Genomic DNA, 6,337 nt, shown 5'->3' on the forward strand with positions numbered 1-6,337 from the left:
AAGGTGTATGTGGATCCAAAATCCATACAGAATTTTTGGCAGAGGAGGCAGGGTGGGGGAAACGAACCATGGAAACCCTTGTCATGTGTGTGACAGATGTCATAAGCTATTTTCTGAAACAATTGATGATGAAATGGTAAAAGAAAGAAATACAAGGAGCCCTTCATATTTGCCTAGAGTTCATGCCCCACAATGCATGTTTCTCCCTGTTAAACTTACTGAACTTTAAATATACCTTATTAAAAAAGAGTAACATGAAGGTCACTAAAGCCCAAAATATGGAAGCAAAACCCTTTGATTTATCTTACATGTTAAGAAAACCTCTAAGTCTCCAAAAACATGCTTATTGCTGGGAAAAGGATAAAAAAAACATTATGAAGAAACAATGGGCTTCAAGAAGCTATATGAATCAAATAAGAGCCTCACACAATTTTGGAAATCTAATCCTAGTACAAACAATAAGCAAAAGTCACACCAGGCATCATGTACAAAAGAAACAGAATAGCACTATTACTACTGATAATGATCTAGCTCTTGCACTGGATCTGTTCAACCAGTTAACAGAAAATAAGTTATTTTGAAGTCCAAAGAGAAAAATTCCTCCTGAAGCAAACAAAAAACAAAACAACAAAAAACAACCTAAGATACAGTCATTGATCTAAACCTGAGGAGAATAAATAAAGCAAAATATTGGATTAAATTATCTATTTCATTACAACAAATATAATTAATGGCAAAGAGTTAACTGTAAAGTGTCTCAAAAGAATGCATTTGGTCCTAAGCTATGGTATAGCAGCTGTTAATTGTCAAGGAACTGGGGTGAGTGAGTACCATGGCATAAAATCTGCAGTTATTTAGGTTACTTGGAATCATGGGAAACTATTAATCTAACCAAAATAAGTAAATGCCAAATAAAGTTTAAATTATCATAGACAACAAACAGATACTACAAAAAACCCAAGAGAAAACAGTGTGTTTTATGAGGTTTCAATTTAAAGGTGCAACTGTAAGGAAGTTAGTGTAATAAAACTCAATATGTTGGGGGGGAAGGAATGAGTTACCTACAAAATCTCCAGGTAAGTTGATGTTACCCCCTGAGCTTTACTCTCCCGTAGATTTGATTTACTGACACTCTTAGGCTCACACACTCAGGAGCACCAAGACTGATCTATCCGAATGGTGTGGCCAGGATAACTTACATGCAGATCAGAGGACAAGGTCCATCAGACATTAAGTCCTCACCCTGTTTCCAGGGATGTTCTTAATTAGCAATTAAAAAATCAGGTTTTTGAGCAGATGTTTTAGGATATCCTTCAGGAATCATGAGCTGTGACAAGACTGCCCAAGCATCTCGCTTACCTCAGCTTCCATCAATCTTAGGCCACACTGCTTCCCACTCTCTGTTTTTCCTTCTTTGCAACATAGGTCTGACACACATGCCTGCAGTCTCGTCAGTTTGGCTACCAGGAAAAAAAAGAACAGGGTGTGTGATACACTACAACCTTGTTCCCATGCTCCTACTGTTAGGATGCAAGATGTTCTGCTGGCAAGTCACCTGTCCTGCGGCACCCAGATACTGCTGGGAACGGTGTCCTTTCTTATCAGTACAGGACATTTATTTAACCCTTTGTTCCACTTCTTCTCCTTATGCTTATTTAGACACACATTTCCATCCATCCTGCATCCACAGCAATCCTAATAATTTTATTACAACCCTCTGCATAGTTTTATGTTAAATTGATCCGATGCAGATCACTGCAAAAAGAATGCATTCCACACTCTTACCTCCTCCTTCCTTTGCCACGTGCTCCTGTATTTTCCTTGCAACAAGAGCAGCAGCCATCACTGGTACACCTGCTCGGGGAGGGGGCAAACTAGGAGAAAAATCAACTTGCTGGTAAGGCCAGGACTGCTTTTTTAACAGTCTAGTTCCATGAACTTGATGACTGGGGGCGATGAATGCCAGCATCAGGTGGGTGCAAGGGAGGTGGTAGGACTGCCTCTGAACAACAATGGAAGCTGTTCATTAGATCAGTTATGCTGTACTGGGAAAGAACACCAGACGTCTTGGCCTCAGGGAGGAACTAGGGCACCAATTCAGCAGTTTAGTGAAAATCTAGGCTCAATATGCCCCTATGCTCAAAATAAAAATAATTCAACAGGCTGCTTAAACAACGGAAGAGAATTTGAAGAAAGCCAGTGTAATGGGACTATAAAAATCAATGCTGTGACCTTACCAGAAAAAAGCCACGAGGCACAGGTCACCGTTTCTCCAAAAGGATACTGAAGAACTAGAAAGAGTTCAAGTATGAATAATTAGAAGCACTGAAAATATCATAACCATAGAAACTGGCTAGTTTAAAATCAAGAGTGCTATGAGTGGGCATAAAATAATAATAAATGCTCCAGGGTGGTCTGATCAGACGTTTCTATGTTGCTACCTTGTAACACAAGAAAAAGTTCTGAGAAACATCTGAAGGGTGGCAAATTCAAAATCTATCAGAATAAATGTTTTTCACATCTTGTGTTATTTATTCATATTGATTGTCAAGGAAATTCAGTTATTAATGTAAATGCAATGTCTCTATCAACACTAGAACAGACCACCACCAGTTACTACATAAAGAAATCAGGAAGAAACTTATTTGGAGTTAGCATCAGCTGAAGGGTTGGGATGCCTTTACAAGTGAAACAGGAAACTGTATTATGGTTTAAGCCAATATGATAACTCCTATGCAAAATATCCATTAAAAACAAAGAAACAGCAACTCAATTCCATTATTAAAATTTTATTCACAATCTCACACTAACTCTTCCTAGAGCTTGTATTAACTTATTTTAATAGTTCATTAACAACACTATAGTGGTAGATAGATACCCAATTTCTGAACCCATAGGGCAATATACTTTTCATCTATGTTCTGGAAGCAACAGACCATTCACCACCAGGGCACTGAAACATAAAATTTATTCCCTTTGTTTCACTTTGTTTTGCAGATGACACAGGCTGTGAACTGTAATCAAAAGAATTGTCACCAGATTTACCTTTCAGTTGTATAGCTTTTGCCTGGGATCATTTTTATAACACACCCCATTGACAAATACTCATCACTTTCTAAAATAAAATACAGCTTTTCCAAAGCTATTTTATTATATGCTTGAAAAAATGTACTACATATACACAACTCAAAATATACTTCAGTGTATGTTTAACTGCAAAGTGCCCCACATTCTTTTTGGCTTTTAAGTAAAGAGTGGGCAATTGCAGAACTAAACTCATGGGGGAGGAGATATAAACTAACTTTATTTAGATGTGAAAGAATTTCTTGTAAAGATATTTCTTTGCTCATTTCAACAATATGAAAGCTATTCATTTGGTAATAACAGTTTTAGGACTGAAACAGACATTCCTGAACTTCTTATTGATGATTAATGTACAGTTTAACAGAGCCATTACTTTGTGACAGGCACTACAGAAGCCAACAGTCAGATAATCAGCTTCTGCTCTGCTTTGATTCTAACTTAATGATCAACTCTTTTATTCTTAATGTCTTGTTTTAAATATTAAAATGCAAAGAGTTCAGCAGGGTACACAGTAGTTGCTGTAAGAGTAGAACACCTGTCACATAGTGTAAATATCACAGAGGCATTAAGTGGAAGGTATTTTAATATTGGCCAAACCAGATTTTTGAACATGAGCATTTGCCACAATCCTCTGTATATCCATTAAAGGAAGAGCTAAGTTTATGCTACAGATGCAGAAAACTGACATAAAGCAACAGAATTACATCAACTTGTATGACAATCTTTCAGATTGCACTTCTACTTTGATCTGTATGTGACACATTTTGCTGAAACAAAATTTTCTTGCTATTTTAAATGTTTTTATCTAGAATTACTTACACATCTTTTTCAAGGTGCACAAAGCTCTAGGCAGGAGTGTGTTTCCATTCCAGTGTATGGCCCAGAGTGACACAGGAAGGTGCGTTGACAACTAACAGCTCACACTGCACTCCCACCTGCATTAGAAATTGTACCACTTCGCTACCACGGAATCACAGACCGGCTCGGGCTGGAAGGGACCTCACAGAACATCTCGTTCCAAACCCCCTGCCATGGGCAGGGACACCTCCCACCAGAGCAGGCTGCTCAGAGCCCCATCCAACCTGCCCTTCCACACTTCCAGGGATGGGGCTTCCACAGCTTCCCCGGGCAGCCTGTGCCAGCGTCTCACCACCCTCACAGGGAAGAATTTCTTCCTACTGACTCACTGAAACCTACCCTCTTGCAGCCTGGCACCGCTGCCCCAGCAGCGGCAACACTGCAGCGACAGGAGGGCATCCCAGCCGCCAGCCTCCCCGTGCCAGCCCCGCCCAGCCCCCAGGCACCCGCACCCGCGGAGCGGGGCTGACCTGGCCCCGGGCAGCAGCGCGGCCGCGCAGGCAGAAGCGAGAAGAGAGCGGCGCAGGGGCTGCGCAGGGGCTGCGCGGGCCGGCTGCGCGCTCTCGCGCGGACACGAGCGGCCCAGGCGCGCGGCCAGCCAATGGGCAGCGGCGGCAGCCAATGGGCAGCCAACAGGCAGCAGCGGCAGCCAATAGACAGCAGCGGGCAGCCAACGGGCAGCGGCGGCAGCCAATGGGCAGCCAACAGGCAGCGGCGGCAGCCAATGGGCAGCCAACGGGCAGCGGCGGCAGCCAATGGGCAGCGGGCGCGGCGCGGGCGGCAAAGGCCCGCGGGCAGGAAGGAGCCGCCGGGTCCTGGCGCCGCCCGCTGCCCCACTCACCCCAACGGGACCCGGCTGGCGCTGGCAGCCGGCCCGGGGCGCGGTTTGACTCGAGCCCTGATCTCACGGAGGAGAACCTGAGGCCGCTTGCACGTGCCGGGGGACCGGCAGAGGGGTGCGCAGCCTCGGCGGAAAGCACCGCCCCGGGAGAAAAGGATGACAGCAGTCAAAGGTCAGTACCTGCAGCACGAGACATCAAACCTGGCCATTCTTACGGGAAACCCTAGCTAGATCCTCAAAACTCAGCCCCTAAACGTCACCCAAAGCTGTGCATCTCCGCCACGCAGCGCAGGAAAGGGAAGAACGCTCTGGAGCCGGTGGGACAGTGAGAGCAGGACTAAAACCGTACGTCCTGTAGCATACTGAGATCACAGGATGTCTCCTGACAAACGAAGGAAGGATCTTGACAAGTCAAAGACTCAGAGAAAACTGCAGGAGGAGCAGCCTGGGTGAGGCACCGTTCACGCCTGTACATGGGAATATACCAGCGTGCCCCTTTCTGGCTTGCTGTTGCTGCGTCAGTTCATTAAAAACGAATGCAACCTTAACATCTACCCCAGATTCTCTCCAATGTGTCCGTCTGGCCAGAGTGGCAATTTCTGATGTATTTTCACTTTGTCCCCTCCTTCCTCCTCTTGCCTATACTTCAACACCACTTGAAGATAAAGCAGTAGTACCCTATTTTCATACTTCTAATTCTGTTTAGTGAGTCATCTCTAAGTTACCTGAGATGACTTGTTCTGGGGAGCTAGAATGAGAAACAGGATTGAAATGGCCACCTCTGTTGCCTTCCAGTGTTGCCTGTAGAAACTGTGATCAATTATGTTAATAGTTACATGTGGTTTTCATTAATGCATCTATAGTCTTGCAGCCCAAACCAGGCAGGGGATGGACACACCAGCTCCACATAAGTGGAAGTAGAATCAGGTGAGCATTGACAATCTCCTCTTGAAAAGGAAGAGGGAAAGAGAAAGACTCACCAGAACCACCAGTGTACAGCCATGAGAAGTGTAAAGTGAAAAATTTATAGGAAGACCACTCTAATATGAAGGTATCTGTTTACTTTGGCATGAACTCCTCCACTATATATATATTATATGGTAGAACAGGAACATTGTTTAAAAGTCAGAGTACCTGACTCACGATGATGAATCTGTTAAATCACAGCTGTCTATCTTACTGTTGCCAAAACCACAGGTCTGTGATCCAAAGATTTGGGAGCTATGCACGTATTTTAATGATACAAATCAATAGACACTGTGATGGGTTGACCCTGGCTGGAGACCAGGAGCCCACCAAGCCATTCTGTCACTCCCCCTCTTCAGCTGAATGGGGGGGAAGGGAATGCTGAGAGACCACTCACCAATTACCACCACAGGCAAACCAGAATGGACTTGGGGAAGTTATTTTAATGTATTGCCAATCAAAATCAGAGGTAGGGTAATGAGAAATAAGAGCAAGTTTTAGAACACCCTGCCCTAATATTATAGTTAATGCTACTAGATAGCACATAGGAAAAAAAAAATAAATATTTAAAACAAGATTGGAAAAATT

General features: G+C 43.6%; 1 long non-coding RNA gene across 1 annotated transcript; it reads left to right on the top strand.

Annotated features, from left to right (window-relative positions):
• The first annotated feature begins 4,730 nt into the window (after positions 1 to 4,730).
• Positions 4,731 to 5,337, top strand: LOC127379981 (uncharacterized). Its single transcript, XR_007888401.1, has 2 exons — positions 4,731 to 4,955; positions 5,071 to 5,337. It is a non-coding gene; the product is annotated as an uncharacterized LOC127379981 (long non-coding RNA).
• The last annotated feature ends 1,000 nt before the right edge of the window (positions 5,338 to 6,337 follow it).

This window comes from Apus apus, chromosome 1 (genome assembly GCF_020740795.1).
Source record: "Apus apus isolate bApuApu2 chromosome 1, bApuApu2.pri.cur, whole genome shotgun sequence".
Taxonomy (NCBI): domain Eukaryota; kingdom Metazoa; phylum Chordata; class Aves; order Apodiformes; family Apodidae; genus Apus; species Apus apus.